Source organism: Rhineura floridana, chromosome 16 (genome assembly GCF_030035675.1).
Source record: "Rhineura floridana isolate rRhiFlo1 chromosome 16, rRhiFlo1.hap2, whole genome shotgun sequence".
Classification (NCBI taxonomy): domain Eukaryota; kingdom Metazoa; phylum Chordata; class Lepidosauria; order Squamata; family Rhineuridae; genus Rhineura; species Rhineura floridana.
Window position 1 is genome coordinate 11,660,498 of NC_084495.1, and position 18,204 is coordinate 11,678,701.

Sequence of the window (18,204 nt, forward strand, 5' to 3'; positions counted from 1 at the left end):
TGCCTGTTTGTAAAATACTTGGCTGGTAAAATTGGTTAGATGTGCTTCAACTTAGATACCACTTTGAATATAGTACCTGTGCAAGAGATGACTGTCCCTTCCTTGTCTTCAGTTATTTTGGATGAGTTTCAGTTGCCCTGGCTGCAATAAGGTGATTTCTGCTGTTGTTCAGCTTCCTGCCTACGCTCTTGTTCGCTTCCATATTGTTTCAGAATGTGCAAATTTTATAGATTCATCTTTAAATGCACACTGAGTCAAATGTCTCCCCTATCCCTAGTCATATGTGACCCTGCTTTCGTCTCTCTTTACTCCTGCCAATGTCTTGGGGTGGTCACACTGCTTCATTTCCATTCTGTCCTTATCCTGCAACTTCCTGCTGAACTCCTGTACTTTTTAATGCCACAAATGTTCTGGTTTATTTTTGTCCCACTTTGATTGCGCTATGGCCCGTCCAGACAGCGATAGTATTGGGGAAGCATCACAGAAAAACTAAGAAAGCAGAATAAATCCACCATGAATGTACCATGTTGCAGAACACAACCGCAATAATACGCCAGCTTGGAGGGGCCTTCATGGAACACTTATGCAAATAGATATACATTTTTTTTCAATTAATTTTTATTCAGATTTTCAAAACCAGAACAATACAAAAAAAAACAACACACAGATCAATACAATAAAAAAAGCAAAAAAAAAGAATAAAAACTATTGACTTCCGATTTGTCGTAGTTCAGCTATAAGTCTATAATATATAACAAGCCTGTCTCTTAATAGATTATAAAATCACCTTCCTCTAGCGGTTATCTTAGTTGGTATCAAATCTCATTAACATCATATCATTTTATTCTTCCACAAAAAGTCAAAGAGAAGTTTCCAATCCTTGAGATATATGTCCATCAATTTTTTTCTAGATAAACATGTCAATTAATCCAACTGATCAAGTCTATTAAGTCCAGTAATTTCAAATCGCTCTTCTTCCATTATCCGTTCCATCTTCCATCTTCCATCTTTATGCACCCAATAATCTTGCTGTCATAGTCATATAATAAGAGTCTGATAGGAATTTCCTTTATCACAGATATTTCCTTGCCATCAATTCCGAACGTATCACTGAAATATTGTTGCAAAGCCGCATCTCTGTTCCTCTTTTTTACAGAATACACTAGCACATCTCTTGAAGGTTTTTCCATTGACACAAAACAGGAATTAATTCTGTTAACTCTCTCCATTTCAAGTTCCATCAAATCCTTCCAGTCCAGGAATTTTTTCAAACCGATAATATCTTTATCTCCAATCTCTTCATCAATTCCTTCAGGGACAGCGCTGAGTTCCAAACCATAATATTTGTCTTCAGGATCTATCACAGCCAGGAAATCCAAATCTTTTTCCAAGTCCATATTTAATCCAATCTCCATAGTTTGAACCTTGCCTTTAATTTTTCTTTCATCCTTTTTTGGTTTTCCAGGTCTATCTTTATTCTCCTTTCTCATAGAATCCTGAATTTCTTTCAGCTCCTGTCTCATTTTGTCAAATTCAATTCTCAACGCTTGTCTATTATTTCTCAGTTCTTGTTTTATTGACTTAATCCCATTCATTATTTTCTGAAACATATCTAAAGATAAAGTCCCTTCTTGTACATCCATGATCTTCTTAATTGTCATTCTTAAAACCAAAGGAACAAAACTCCTTCAATTTTCAATGTCCCAAGCAAAGAGCAGTTTATTTCTTTATCCAGTTACAAAGGAGTTAATCTTTCAAACCAACTGACGTCACACTCTAGACAGTACGGATTTCCTTATCTCTTATATGACCAGAAGTGCAAAAACAGCTTTAGTTCACAGCATCCAAATAACTAGTTGCAGAAGGAATGAGCAGATTCGTCAAAAAAAAAAAAGACCGGAAAAAATAGTCCCAGACATATATTACACAGAAGTCTTATAAATCAAAAAGTTACCCAATCAGAAACTCCTCATCCGTTGTAATCTTTATAATGCTGATTTATATGCCAGCTTTTTGCAATAAAAAAAGATAGGCTATTTTTATTTTCTTCCCCCTTAGTTCTGTGAGTAAAAGAGAAGGTTTTGACTCACCCAGGTTTTCTTAATTGCTGGTTCCTTGACAAATCTCTTTAACTGTATAGATAACAAAATAATGAGCATAGACAGGAGGATGCTTGCCTGTTAATCCGTTTTTCTTTGAAGAAAAAAAAACGGCTCACTTATTCAGCTGAGCTAGTTAGAAATCCTAGCTCCGTCCGAGCTGTTGGAAGACCTTCTTTCACAGACAATTCTAATGAATTCCAGTGTCCAACAAACACAACAAAGCTGTGTGGGAAATCTCACGTTCCTTCCTTATCCGGAAGAAATTATCCCCGGTCAAAAAAGCCCTTTTGACTGGATTTAAAACTGAAAAAGTTTCATCCAAGACGGAAGCCCGTCTCAGAGGCAGCACAGGCGGAGGGATCCTCCTGGGAAGTCCTCGCAAATAGATATACATTAAGGTCAGTAGCATCAAAGTAGTATCTTTGGTGAGGGCCACGAAGCTTCCCTTCTGGGGCTGGTAACATCTTCATAGAGGAGGGGGGATTTTTGACAGAAATGTGGGACATCAGGGTTAACTTCCCTTCCAGAGCATCATGATCCCAATTGTGCTCCTTTCCTTACAGCTACCATTGTTAAAGAGAGAGAGAAACAGGCACATATACTTTCATATATGGGTTAATGTCACATTTGTTTTGGCCCACAGACTTTTTCATGAAAACTGTAACAGAATAGCTATAAAGGTCTATAATGGGCAGTGTTTGGGCTAGGTGGCCACTTACGCATTGCCAAGAAACAAGACAAAAGAGACAGATTTGCCTAAAAGGTGGAGGTAGAGCATCTGCTTTGCATGCTGAAAGTTTCGGGTTCAGTCTCCGGCATCCCCAGGTAGGGCTGGGAATGTCCTCTGCCTGAAACCCTAGAGAGCTGCTACCAGTCAGTGTAGACAATACTAAGCTCAGATGGACCAATGGTCAGATGCAGTATAAGGCAGCTTTCTACTGCCTATCAGATGTGTTGGGCCATAGCTTAGTGGCAGAGCATCTGCTTTGCATGCAGAAGGTCCCAGGTTCAATTCCCTGGCATCTTGAGGTAGGGCTGGATGGACCCCTGTCTGAAACCCAGGAAAGCCACAGCCAGTAAGTGCAGACAGTACTAAGCTAGATAGGCCAAGGATTTGACTCGGTATAAAACAGCTTTCTGTGTTCCCATAAGTATAGATGAAGACTTTGAAAGAATTACAATAATTTAAATAGAAAGGCATCTATGGGGAGGAGACTATGATCAGGTGACCTGTGAGCCTGCTCACTGCTGATGGGCAACTTCAAGGCCCCTCCTACTCTCCCTTCCTTTGAGCCCCATCTGCACTATACATTTAAAGCAGTATTATACCTCTTTAAAGAGTCATGGCTTCCCCCAAAGAATCCTGGGAAATGTAGTTTGTTAAGTGCAGGGCCGGCTCCAGGAATGCCGGGGCCCTTGGGCATCAGCCTGCCCCAGGCCCCTCTGCTCCCCTTCTGTGATCCATGGCAGGAGCCGTACTACAGATTGCAAGGCAGTGCAGAGCTTTCGAGCCACCCGCCGAGCCCCCGCCATGCCCGCCATCCCCCCCTTCACCTACCTTGCTCCGTTGTTCTGTGTGGCTGCGTGCGCTGTGCGCGCAGGATTGCCATCAAACAAGATGGTGGCCGAGGTTTTCGTAAGGGACTGAAGCCTCTACTGCCATCTTGGTTGATGGCACGCAGCGTGCTCATTGCTGCCATCAACCAAGATGGCGGCAGAGGCTTCAGTCCTTTACTGAAACCTCAGCTGCCATCTTAATTGATGGCAACCCTGCGCGTGCAACGCTCGCAGCTGCAAAGAACAGCAGAGCATGGTAGGTGAAGCGGGGGGATGGCGGGCATGGCGGGCGGCTCGGCAGGCGGCTCCTATCCTGCAATCCACGGCTCCTGCCGTGGATCGTGGAAGGGGAACAGAGGGCCCCTCAGGAGCTCCTGTAGCTCCAGGGCCCTCGGGCCAGTGCCCAACGTGGCCGCCCTTTAGAACCGGCCCTGGTTAAGGGTGCTGAGAGCTGTTAGGAGACCTCAATATCCTCTATTCCCATTGGCAAAAAGGGTGGTGTAAGTCAAACTCTATTTGAAAGGCTTGGTTTCCTCTGACAGGCTCGGAGAGGGTACTGAAATTAGTGTGAAACAGGGATAACTTATTCTGCCTTAAATGAAATTACACTGGCTTCCTATAGTTCACCTTGATCTGCCAATGTAGTGCTCTTGTTTCAGAATGATAAAGAAGTTAAGCTCTTCAGACAAGAGCATACTAAGACGGTGGTGCTCTATCCTTGTCCTTTTTATTTACTAGGGGCTGCGCTCCTGCTTCATTTGCCAACCTCACCCCCCATCACCCCCCCCACCAACTCCCCTTCCCTTTATGGGTCTCCAAAGCCACCCTCCTTTTACCCCTTGCCAAAGCCACCCACCCTTTCCATTACAGGATGCCAAAGCCATCCCCTCCCTTTAGCCCTCACCAAAGCTGCCTACTCCATTCCCTTTACATCTGCATGCCTCCATTTCTGTCTCCCACCTCTGCTGGCCCAGCAGCTCTCAGAAGTCTGTCATCATGCTGTAGTTCACAGTGCCACCTGTCAGCATCCAAGTGAACTGCTGTGTGATGACATTCTTAGGCAAATGTAGGAGAGCATACAAAATAAAATCAAACCATTCAAAATAAATTTGTCCGTATTTTGATTGCCCTTGGACATTCTTAATTTTTGTGTTAGTTTCTCCACTAGCACAATACCCCATTTTGTTAATGTCTTGGAACCCCTTTCATATCTTTCCAGAACCATGTGACCATCAGTCTGACTGCCACTAATAAGCTGATCAGAGCTTCACTTTGTGAAAGGGCTGTGGATCAGTGGTAGAGCATGTGCTTTACATGCCAAAGGTCCCAGGTTCAATCTCCGAGTAAGGCTGGGACAGAGCCCCTGCCTGAAACCCTGAAGAGCTGCTGCCAGTTAGTCCATCTACCAAGCTAGATGGACCAGGGGTCTGATTCAGTATAAGGCAGCTTCCTATGTCCCTTTCTTCCTACTTTTTAGATCTGTATTGTTTTCAGGGGGGGGGATCAGAAGTGCTAATTGTGGGTCTCTGTGTGTTGGCTAGTTATATCTTTTAATTCCTGGAAAACCAGAGTCCAAAAGTTTTGAGCTTGTGGGCATGTCACATCATAGCCCTTCTATGTACATTTGACTTTTGGTGTCTGATGTAGCCAAGTCTTAAACCATGGTGGCTGGTGCCCACGGGGAATAGTGGGGCAGAAAGTGGATGAAGCCAGAGCCAATGACAGGCTGAGTCCACTATTTCTGCTTTTCCTCCCTGCTGAACTCTACAAGGGCAACACTGAGACTGAGGAGGAGGGAGGTGATAGACAGTGCCAGTGGTTGTAAGTAGGAAGACTGGTGGGCTTAGAGAAATCAAGACTGTGGTTGGTGGGACAATGTCCCATTTGCCCTGATGGACTGGCCTCCACTGATCTTAAGAGTTGCATGCAGAGATGCTAAAAGAAAGAATCTCCAAAACTGCCATTGCAACAAGAAAGAATCTATCCCTTTCAGCATTGTTTGATTCCAGAGCCACGCACCTGGGACTTGCAACTGCTCAAACATGTTCCATCTGTAGCAACAGCTGTTTGCTCAGTAGTGTTCGTACACAAACAATTGCTTGCTCAATTTGTAGTCAGGCAGTCAGTACTTGGGTTGAAATATTGGGAAATGCCACATTTTACTTGGATCTGGAAGACTCTCGCTCTGCCTGTAGAATGTTTTGAAAGGCATTTTACTCCAGGCTGCATCTATATAGGATTTTTTTTAAAAAATGATTTATTTCTTTTATACATGGCATTATTTTATTTTATTTTACTGTAAATCTCCTATTCCAATCCAGTTGTTTAGACCCAAACTGAATTATCACAAAAAACATAGTATTTTTGGAACCAACCCAAAATATATCTTCATAACAATCCATATGAAGATGGTTGCAAAATGGCCATCAAAACTGAGGCTGCTATAATCCTATGCGCTCTGGGACCTAGGACTCTGAGAGTAAACCTCACTGAACATATTAGGATTTACTTCTGAAGAAGTATGCATAGGATTGCCCGGATAAGGAGGTATTATTTCATTTTGATTTGTAAAAACTTGATGCATGTTTCTAGCTGGTTTAGCTTGGTCAGAAGGTTACTGTTGGCAATGTGTTGTCTCTGTGCCTGCAGCCAGTCAACCTAATACAGCAAACCACATTCATCCACTGAATATTGCTAGAGGAGAACATCGGAAGCAGAGTCTGAAGACTGAACAATGGCAGTGAGCAGGGTTTATATTTGTTTTGCAACACAGCTCCTCCTGACTGAGTCAATTGTAAGCAGCAAGTAACAGGAGCAGTCTATCTCAGCAGTGAGAAGCAGTACCCTTCAAGATCTGCAATCACATATACCACAGATCATCCTGGGAATCTCATGTCTTCTGCTCTTCACTTGATTTACTAGATTTTTTTAACACATGATTTTTAAAATATGTGATTTTTGGATCCTGGATTGTATAAGTGCATAGAAATAGCAACTTGCACCGTGGGCAAAGAAAAGACTAGTCACAGCACCGAGGGAACATTTATATTTCTGTATCAATTGTGTTTTATTTATGTTCTAAAAAGAAAGGATTAAGATGCTGAAATGGGTTTCTTCTTATAGAATATCCCAGCATCTTGGAACTCACACCATGGGCTTTTGTTTTTAAAATGAAGTCCTTGAAATAAAGCAAAGAGGCTTTGTTTCCATTTTGGTCCTACTGAATGAGTTACACAGGGTGCTTCCAGACTGTTGCTATTTTCAGGTGGGATTCAATAATGTACCAGCAAATTCAGGTTGTGCAACTAAATTGATTTGGAGATCTTGTGCAGTAAACTCACTCCCACTCCCCACTGGGACTTTTTGCAATAAGAGAAATGATGAAAACAGTGCACTGGAAAGTGCAGGATAATATTTGCTTGATTCAAGATGGTCTAACCTTCCCACAAACAAATTAGAATGGATGCTCAGTAAACAGCCACTGTTGTCTAAGCCCCCCACAAATATTGTGCAAACAAACGAGGAGGAATGCTCAATAAACAGGTCATCTAGAAGCAACCACAGAATGTTTATTGCACTACTCTTCATAAGACCAGAAGTTCCCAACTTGTGGTCCATGGACCACCAGTGTTCCACAAGCTTCATTCTAGTAGTCCACAGTGTGTCTGTAGATTTATGGTTGAAGATAGGAGATGCCACGTCCTTCACATTAAATACTCCTATTGGTTTTAATTGTATTTTTATGGCTTTTATTTCTTACATTGTATTTTATTGTCATTATCATTTGAATTTCATAGAACAGATATGAGAAATAAAAGGCAAAAAAAAAACCACCTCAGAAATTTTCAAGTGGTCTGTGGGAGATGAAAGTTCTGGAACCATTGCATTAAACCATTTTCTGTTAGAGGAAATGCTTTTGAGCTAAGGAAAGAAGCCTGTGTGATGTTTGGCCAAATGGTCAAGTCCTCACTGAGAACTCCCAAAGGTGTAGCCACATGGATCTGTTGAATCAAATCACCCAAGGCACTAATGGCATCTTAAAAATGAACAAATCATTGTGGCATAAGCTTTTGTGGACCAAAGCCCACTCTGTCAGATGGTGACGTGTCTAACTCTTAATACATCTGAGAAAGTTGGCTCTTGTCTATGAGACCTTCTGTCACAATCAATCTGTTGGAGTATAACTCCCTTATTCCTGAAACAACAATGGTTGAATACTTTTTGTTATGACCAAGTAAAACTTTATCAATTAAATAGTGCACAAATTTTTGCGTTCCTCAGAACTCTTCTTCAGGATGAATTATTCAATAAAAAAATGGCAAAAAGGCAAGATGGAGAAACCGCATGGTCTGCAGTTTATAGCATTCTTTGCCTTTCCCAATCTGGTGCCCTCCAGGTGTTTGGACTACAACTCCCATCAGCCCCAGCCAGCATGGGAGTTGTAGTCTGTGTGGTGCCAGGTTGGGGAAGGTCACTTGGGAGTAACCCGCTTTGAATTGTTTGAGACTTACTTTTGTTCTGAGAATAAGAATGTGCTATTAAGCTGCAGTCCCAATACCCCAGGGGTGGCTAACCTGCAGCCTTCAAGATGTTTTTGGACTACAACTCCTACAATCACATTGGGTCATCCCATAACCATTGGCCATGCTGGCTGGGGCTGATGGGAGCTGGACTCCAATAACATCTGGAGGGGCATAGGTTAGTTACCCCTGCTAGATCCACTTACCTGGGAGCAAGATAAAGGATATTGTAGAGCTAGAAAATGTGCAGACAAGAGCAACCAAAATGACCAAGGGGATGGCGCAACTCTCTTGTGAGGAAAGGTTACAAAGTCTGGGACTTTTAAGATTAGACAAAAAAAGGGGAGGTAAGATTAAAGAAGTGAAAAATTATGGATGGTGTGGAGAAAGTGGATAGAGAAAACTTTGTCTGCCTCTCTCATCATACAAGAACCCAGGGTCATCCAATGAATATTGGTGCCTGGATATTGGTGCCTGTCCTGAATTTTGGAAGATTCAACACAGATAAAAGGAAGTACTTCTTCAGACAACACATAGTTAAACTGAAATTTACCACCACTAGATGTAGTGATGATGTCTGCCAACTTGGACAGCTTTAAAAGAGGATTAGACAAATTTATGGAGTAAGGTTATTGATGGCTACTAGTCAAGATGGTTATATTCTGAATACAAGATGTTGAGAATCACAAGTGGGAAAGTGCTCTTGTGCTCAGGTCCTGCCTATGGGCTTCCCATGGTCATCTGGTCAGCCACTGTGAGAACAGAATGCTGGACAAGATGGGCTCATCACTATGTTTAGAATTGTCCTACAAAGATGGTATAGAAGAGATGCTCTGCAGACGTGCAGCATGATCCAATGCATGTACAATGAGCTCTCTCCCAACTAACATAGTTCTGCTGCTTTATTATGCAATCCTGTCCCTACTTACTTGGAAGTAAACATGATTGAACTTTGTGGAAAGTACTTCTACGTAAACAGCCATAGTGTTGCCTTGTTCATTAGGTTAGATCAGGGATAGTCAACCTAGTTCCCTGACTCGTGGCCATGCTGGCTGGGGCCAATGGAAGTTGAAGTTCAACAACATCTAGAGAGCATCATGTTGGTTACCCCTGGGCTAGATTGTGCTAGGTCATCCTTTCCCAATCTTTGGGTCCCCAGATGTTGTTGGACTACAATTCCTATCAGCCCCAGCCAGCATGGCCAACGGTCAGGAATGATGGGACTTGTAGTCCAGCAACATCTGGAAACCCAAAGATTGGGAAAAGCTGTGCTAAATGCAAAACAAGTTACACCCAAGGGCCACTGGGACAGAAAAGGAAAGGCATTTCCTCTGTGAAAATAAAAGTAATTTGAACCTGCCTCTGGTGTTAATTAGAACACATGGGTCCCTTTTAAGGCAGAGAGCAGTATTAAAGAAAGAAGACAGGTGTCCTTTTTTTTTTGAAAAGCTGGAGATTAATTTCAGGCTGTGTATTAGATATGGGTAGGATTGGGGGAGAAATTTGATTCAGTTCGCATTTAAAGCTAGATCAAATTCACATTTTACAAAACGACATGAGTGCCGAAACACAGCCATCCTCTGATATTTGCACTTATCCAGATCTTGCAGTGCAGTTCTCCAACCTACCAATGTTTACAAAAATACATATATTAGGGGAAAGTGTGCATAAAAATGAATATATGAGTGAACATACCAAAACATATTACGTTAGGAGAAATAGTTTGCAAAGATGTATACATTAGTCAAAACTGCATACAAAAATGTGTTCATTAGGAGAAATTTGCACTAAAATGGTGAAGAATTTTCATGGGGGTTTTTTAATTGCAAAATGTGGCAGAAATGCAGAGAACCTAAGTTAAGATTGGGAAAATGAGAAATGGAGAGAACAGGAATGGACAGATCTTTCTGTCCATAGATATGGGCAATTTTGAAACACTTCTAACTCTCACCAACAGGTGGCGCATAAGCAACACTTGTGGATTCACTCTCACACATTCCGTCCGGATGACAGCATTGTGTATGGCTACACCCCTGTAACGATTTCTGTGTAAGGTCAGACCCAGGCTGAACATTCTTAGACTACCAAACAATATATGGTTTTAAGTTTGAGGTCAAACATCTATGTAACACTTAGTCATCATGTGTCCAACCAGAGTCTAAAGGCCAACATTCAGTGTGATATATTTACTTTCCACTCACAGCAGAACTTTGGTTTCATCTTGTAAAAAGGAGGTGGGGTGAGGAGAAATGTTACAGAAAATGCAACATAAGTATGAGAATGAATGTCTTGAAAAAGTCTTGGATCAGTCACAAAGACAGTTCATGGGTGGGCATATGGTGTTTTTGATGGCAGTTTTTAATAATAATAAAAGAGCTAAAATTGAAATAAAGGTGAATGCTAAGTGTTCCTGAAATAGCTAAAATTATAATCCTGAATCATAATGCCACTATACAATCTATGGTACGGCTGCACTTGGAATACTGTGTACATTTCTGGTCATCTCACCTCAAAAAGGATATTATAGAGTTGGAAAAGGTTCACAAAAAGGCAACCAAAATGATCAAGGTTGTGGAGTGACTCCCCTATGAGGAAAGGTTGCAGCATTTGGGGCTTTTTAGTTTAGAGAAAAGACGAGTAAGAGGTGACGCGACAGAAATGTGTGAAATTATGCATGGTGTGGAGAAAGTGGATAGAGGAGAGGTTTTCTCCCTCTCTCACTTGAACTTGGGGGACGTTCAGTGAAGCTGAATGTTGGAAGATTCAGGACAGACAAAAGGAAGTACTTCTTTACTCAGCGCATAGTTAAACTATAGAATTTGCTTCCACAAGAGGCAGTGATGGACACCAGTTTGGATCACTTTAAAAGAGGATTAGACAAATTCATGGAGGACAGGGCTATCAGTGGCTACTGGCCACAATGGCTGTGCTCTGCCTCCATAGCTTCTGAATACCAGTTGCTGCAAATCTCAGGAGGAGAGAGTGCTTTTGAGCTCAGGTCCTGCTTGCAGGCTTCCCATGATGGGCAACTCATTGGCCACTGTGAGAACAGAATGCTGGGCTAGATGGGCCATTGGCCTGATCCAGCAGGCTCTTCTTTATACAGCCACGAGAGTGGCTGTGTATACTAAAGCCAGCATGGATTTTTCGCATTCCGCAATGTTAAATTGAAAATACCCCCCAAGCCATCCTGCTGCTTCCCAAAAGTTCATTTCAAAACAAAATCGTACAAAACTTATACTCGTGAACTCAGATACGCTTGCTTAATGACACTCTAAGTTTTCAGGGCGATACACAAAACACTCAGAGAGAATCCAGAGTTCAAAGTCTTAAAAAAGAGTAAAAAAATCCAGACCCATGTTGGATGTTTTCTCTATCTGTGCTCTCATAATTTGTTTGAAATTATTTAAAAATCAGCCAGGTTCACAGAGTACCTGTAATGCTGTTACTGACCTTGCCCCAGACTATGACCTTCATCTTCTGCAGATTAAGAGTAAAAAAAGTGCATGGCTGATTTTTAATTAATTTGTGAATATTAACATTGGAGTCTATGATCAGCACAGGCATGCTCAGTAAGAACCAACCGTCAGTATTCTAAAAGCCAGACTAATAGCTGTTTGGCTTGGCTAATCGGGGGCCACATCCACTCCAGACATTTATTCCACTTCCCCTTTTGGCTTCCCCCAAAGAATCCTGGGAAGTGTAGTTTGTGAAGGGGGCTAAGAGTTGTTAGGAGACTCCTATTCCCCTGACAGAGCTCCAGTGACCAGAGGAGCCAAGCTCATGATTTGGTCCTTGCAGGAGTGTGAAGAGTCTTTCTAATGGAACACATTGGCTGAATGAAGAGAGCTTAGGCTACGGGGCGGTATACAAATGCAATAAATAAATAAAACAATAAATATAAATAAACAAGGCCAGGAGATGGTAAGGTCTGTGCTTTGCCCATCTCCCATTTGTCATGAGTTTCACTTGCAGGGAGGAGTGGACAGAGAAGGGTGGACAGCAATGCAATTTGAATTGGTGGGAAGCTTTGAGGGATTATTGCTAACTGGAGTATGACATGCTGAGAGCTAATGGGAACAAGAGTGCCGCACACTGCGTCACCTTTTGCCTTGAAACACATTCATGTATCCAGATAAGAGGAACAAGATGTTGCTTGGTATGAATGAAGCCAAGGCATTTATTTTGCAGAAATATGGGAGCCAGAACCGCAGGCTACAATGTTGTGTCTGCAGACCCTGCAACTATCTCTATAAACCAGGGGCAAACCTTTGTCCCTACCTGCCCCAATGTTTATTCCGAGTTCTGCTGTTGGGGAATACCTTGCTAAAACCTCGTTAGTCTGATTTGCTTGGGCGGCTGGCTGGGTCCAGGGTAGAGGGGGCCCTGTGTCCTACTTTACAGAGGACAGTGCTCCATTTTAAGGAGTCCTCTGTTTAAGGGCATCCAGTCCAGTCCAGTCCACAGTCAGAGGCAGCATGCTTCTGAATGCCGATTGCTGGAAACTACAGAGAGGAAGAATGAACTTGTGCTTAGGTCCTGCTTGAGGCCTTCCTGTTGAGGCATCTGGCTGGCCACTGTGAGAACAGGATGCTGGACTAGGTGGGCCACTGGCTTGATCCAGCAGGCTCTTCTTATGTTCTTATGTCTTATTTAAAGGTAAAGAACATTAAGAAGCAGCTGGAACCTTGAAATTGCCCATCAAGAGTTTTCTTCTGGACATCAGACTGAGCAGTCACACAGGTCACCTGGTCACAGTCTTCCCTACTACAGTGACGCGCATTATATTTTTGTTTAAATTATAGTAACTATAGTAATACCTCAGGTAAAAGAAATCCTCCAGGAACAAAGCTCCTTTTAGGTGAAACTGACCAGCTTTGCTTTGCTATGGATAAACTTTCAAGCCTTGTGCCTTTGCTTTAAGGCAAAACTGACAACCCTGTGTCTTTGCTTTGCTATCAATAAACTGACCAGCTTAAGCCTTTGCTTTAAGGCGAAACTGACCAACCTGTGTCTTTGCTTTGCTATGGATAAACTTTAAAGCCTGTGCCTTTGTTTTAAGGTGAAACTGACTAGAATGTGTCTTTGCTTTGCTATCAATAAAGCCTGTGCATTTGCTTTGCTAGAGTGAAATTGATGAACCTGTGTTCATTTTGCATTAAAGAGATCTCTTGCTTCCTCCCAGGCGGGGGGGGGGGGGGATGATCCAATAGGATTCAGAGGAGAGGAGGGGAGAGGGGGGAGGTGGGTGTCAGGTAGCCACCCTTTAAAGCCCCTGTTGAAACTGCCTCCACCATCTATGAACGGGTGTAGAAACCTACCCCTATCCTTTCCATCCTATTCCTGCCTCTGGTACCAAACTTTCTGTTAAAGAAGTAATGTCCAGGAATGCATCTATTTTGTTAACTGAGGTATTACTGTATTTCTAAACATACGTTTATGCATATAAATTAGCTTTTGTAAATCTGGGTCCTTTCCCCCTTTTTGTTGGCAATGCATTTCCTATTTTGCGGCAATGTGTAAGAGGCTGCACTACTATTAGGTGGACAACCACCCCCAGCCAACAATAGTGGACCTTCTCTAGGGATGGAAGCATCTGTCCATTTCTGTTCTCTGAGTTTCTCATTCTTCCAACTTTAAATCCAGTTTTCCACATTTCTGCAGAAATTTGTTATTTTAAAAAAACCCTCATGAAAAGTCATCATTTTATAGTGAATTTTTCCCAATAAGCATATTTTTGTATGCAGTTTTGACTAATATACACATTTTTGCAAGCAGTTTTCCCTAATATAACACATTCTGTATGTGATTTTTATTCATTTTTACGCACGCTGTTCCCTAATATATACATTTTTTGAAACATTGGTTGGAAAACTGCATCATAAAATTCAGATAAGTGCAAATTTTGAAGGATAGCTGTGTTTCAGTTTACATATTGTTTTGGAAAGTGTAAATTTTGTAGATTTGCCTTTAAATGTGAACTGAATCACATTGGATGGGGGGATCCAAGGTTCCTGGAGTGTTTGGCTTGGTGACACTTGCAGCTCTAGGTTGTCGTGATTTCTCCCTCTGCAATAGCCCAGATGTTTTCAGTACTGTATTTTCTCTCCACATTTTAATAGCCTGCTCCTCTGAAGGTGATATTTCCACGAAGGTTACTCTGATTATTTTTGACTCTCCAGTATATTTTCTCCCTACACTATCTTGAAACTGGTTGTGACATCTTATTTTTGTTTCTTTCTCTGGAGAACTTTGGAAAGATTTATCTAGGGTGCACACGGAAAATATGACCTTACAGTGGAAAATCCCTGCATTTTTTTCCTTCTGTTGACACTTACCAGGCATGTGATGCTTGTGGATCTTTCCTGCGTAATCCAAGTGGCTTTTCCATTCTGATGTAATGCTCTCCACAGGTGGAGTCATTCCAGGGCACCCTCCTGGAGGAGGAAAATATGTATATATATTCTGCTGATATACCAGTTACCATCTCATTATAAACACCCTTTCTGTTATGATTGTTGAGGCTGAGTAGTCACTGAGTCTGACCTGTCATGCATGGCTGACTACATATTTCCATGACATTCATTTAATTCTATGTAGACCTAGGGTTGTTTTCAATACTAGTCCTACTTAGAGTAAACCCACTGAAATTAATGAACCTAAGTTAATCATGTCTATTAACTTCAAAGGATTTTCAACTCTGAATAAGAATAGGATTCAATATCATAGGTTAATACTCACTGTAACTTTAAGAGAGAGACAGAGATGTTCACCAGACAAGTTTATTATTTATTTATTTTATTCATATCCTGCCCTTTCTCCCAGTAGGAGCCCAGGGCGGCAAACAAAAGCACTAAAATCACTTTAAAGCATCATAAAAACAGACTTCAAATATATTAAAACACAATAACTATTAAAAACATATTAAAACAAAACATCTTTAAAAACATTTTTTAAAAGCCTTAAAAACATTTTTAAAAGAAGGTTTAAAAATATATTAAAAAGCAACTCCAACACAGATGCAGACTGGGATAAGGTCTCTACTTCAAAGGCTTGTTGAAAAAGGAAGATCTTCAGCAGGCACTGAAAAGATAATATCTAATATTTAAGGGGACGGAATTCCAAAGGGTAGGTGCCGCAACACTAAAGGTCCACTTCCTATGTTGTGTGGAATGGAGATGGTATCTGCAGCAGGCCCTCACCTGCAGAGTGCAGTGATCGACTGGGTATATGAGTGATAAGACCATCTTTCAGGTATCCTGGTCCCAAGCTGTATAGGGCTTTATACAACAAAACACCTTGAACTTATTGCACCTTGAACTTGTCCCAGTAGCTAATAGGTAGTGAGTGCAATTCCTTCAGCAGTGCAGTGACATGTTGGCAATAACCTGCTCCAGTGAGCAGTCTCACTGCCGCATTTTGCACCAGTTGCAGCTTCTGGACCAACCCCAACAGTAACCCCACATAGAGTGCGTTACAGTAATCCAATCTGGAGGTTACCAGTGCATGGACAACAGTGGTCAGGCTATCCCTGTCCAGAAACAGCTGCAGCTGTCTTACCATCTGAAGCTGGTGAAAGGCACTCCTAGCCACGGAGGTCACCTGGGCCTCTAGCGACAAAGATAGATCCAGGAGCACCCCCAGACTATGGACCTGCTCTTTCAGAAGGAGTACAACCCCATCCAAAGCAGGCAACTGACCAATTATCCGAACTCGGGAACCACCAACCCACAGTGTCTCCATCTTGCTAGGATTGAGAGTCAGTTTATTGGCCCTCAACCAGCCCACCACAGAGTCCAGGCAGCAGTCCAGGGCTTGCACAGCCTCTCCTGGTTCAGATGTTACAGTGAAATAGAGCTGGGTATCATCAGCATACTGCTGACACCTTGCCCCAAATCTCCTGATGACCGCTCCCAAGGGCTTCATATAGATGTTAAACAGCATGGGAGACAAGATGATACCCTGCGGCACCCCACAGCACAACTGCCAGGGCCCCAAAAGACAATCTCCCAATGCTATTCTCTGAAAATGACCCTAGATATAGGATCAGATCCACTGTAAAACAGTTCCTCCAATACCCATCTCACCAAGTCGGCCCAGAAGGATACCATGGTTAATGGTATCAAAAGTCGCAAAGAGATCACATAAGAGTAACAGGGTCTCACTCCCCCTGTCCTTCTCCTGAAAAAAGTCATCCGTCAGGGCAACCAAGGCCAATTTAGTCCCATAACTAGGCCTGAACCCAGACTGGAATAGGTCAAGGTAATCTGTTTCATGCAAGAGTACTTGCAGTTGCTGCACCACAACCCTCTCAATCACCTTCCCCAAGAAGGGGGTATTTGCAAACCAATGGGTCTAGAGTGGGCTTCTTCAGGAGCTGTCAGATCATCGCCTCTTTCAGGGTGGCTGGAACCACTCCCTCCCGCAATGATGCATTGACCACACCCTGGATCCACTTGGTCAACCCCCTCGGCAAGCTTTAATTAGCCAAGAAGGGCAAGGGTCGAGAGAACATGTTGCTGGCTACATCATCACAAGCACCTTGTCGATGTCATCAGGCCGCATAACTGAAACCGTTCCCAAGAAGTTGCAGCAGACATTGCACTGGACACCTCACTGGGGACTACAGTAGATGTAGATGGGGCATCAAGATTGCTATGGAGGCAAGCAACTTTACCCTCAAAGTGCCTTGCAAACTATTCACAGTGGGCCTCCGAAGGGTCTAAAATTCAATTTCCTGGAGCTGAGGTCAACAGACACCTGACAATACGGAAAAGCTCCACCGGATGGCTACTTGAGGATGCGATGGTGGCAGAGAAGTGGGCCTTCTTTGCCCCCCTCACCGCTGCACAGTAGGCATGGTTATGATGTTTTACTCATGCCCAATCAGCCTCACAGCACGTCTTTCGCCACTTGCTCTCTAGTTGTCGTCCAGCCTGTTTCGTTGCCCTTAGCTCACTGGTGTACCAGGGTGCAAACCGGGCTCCACAATGCCGAAGAGGGCGCTTGGGGGCAACCATGTCAAGAGCCTGACACGCCTTGCTGTTACACAGTGTGACAAGGGCTTCAACAAGGTCACGTGCTCTATCTACTGGGAACTCCCGCAGGGCATTCAGGAATCAAGGGCATTCCAATAGTCTCCAGGGGCAGACCATCGTAATCTGTCCCCCACCCCCGCAGGGGAGGATTGGAACCGTAAGTCTAAACTTCACCAGGAAGTGGTCTGACCATGACAATGGGGTGACATCCACCCCCTATCTACAGCCCACCCCTTCCCACATCTGCAGCAAAAAACAAGTCGAGGGTGTGCCTTGCCCTATGCATTGGGCCTGTGACAACTTGAGACAGCCTCACAGTCGTCATGGAGGCCATGAAGTCCTGAGCCAGAACACTAGAGGCAGCCTCAGCCTGGACTTTGAAATCACCCAGGACTATCGTTCCGGGCTCCTCTAATACCATAGCCAAGATTGCCTCCACCAGCTTGGTCAGAGAAGCTGCTGGGCAGCAGGGTGGATGGTATGCCAGCAGCAACCCTAGTTTACTGTCTCCTTGGCTCAACACCAGGTGTAGGCCCTCGCAACCAGCACCAAGACAGAGTGGTTTCCTGGTGACAGAGATGGAAGTTCTGTAGACCACAGCAACTCCTCCCTCCTGTCCTTGCAGCCTGTGCTGGTGTTCCACTGAGTAGCCAGGTGGGCAAAGCTGGGTCAGATCAACTTCCCCCAGCTCACCCACCCAGTTCTTGGTAATGCACACCAAATTGGCACCTTCATCCATGATCAAATCATGGATGAGTGTGGTCTTATTGTGTACCGATCTGGCGTTAAACATCACATACAGGCCAGTGGGCACAGCAGATGAGCAACAAGGAACCCATCCATGAGAGGAGTGGGAGCGAGGAACAAGGCATAGATAGCCTTCCCCTCGTCTTCTGGGGTAGCTCACCCCCCATGGCTATACCTCCCTCTACGCATGATCACTGAAATTGGGGTGGCATCACCCAAGTTCCTCCTTACTATGACTCC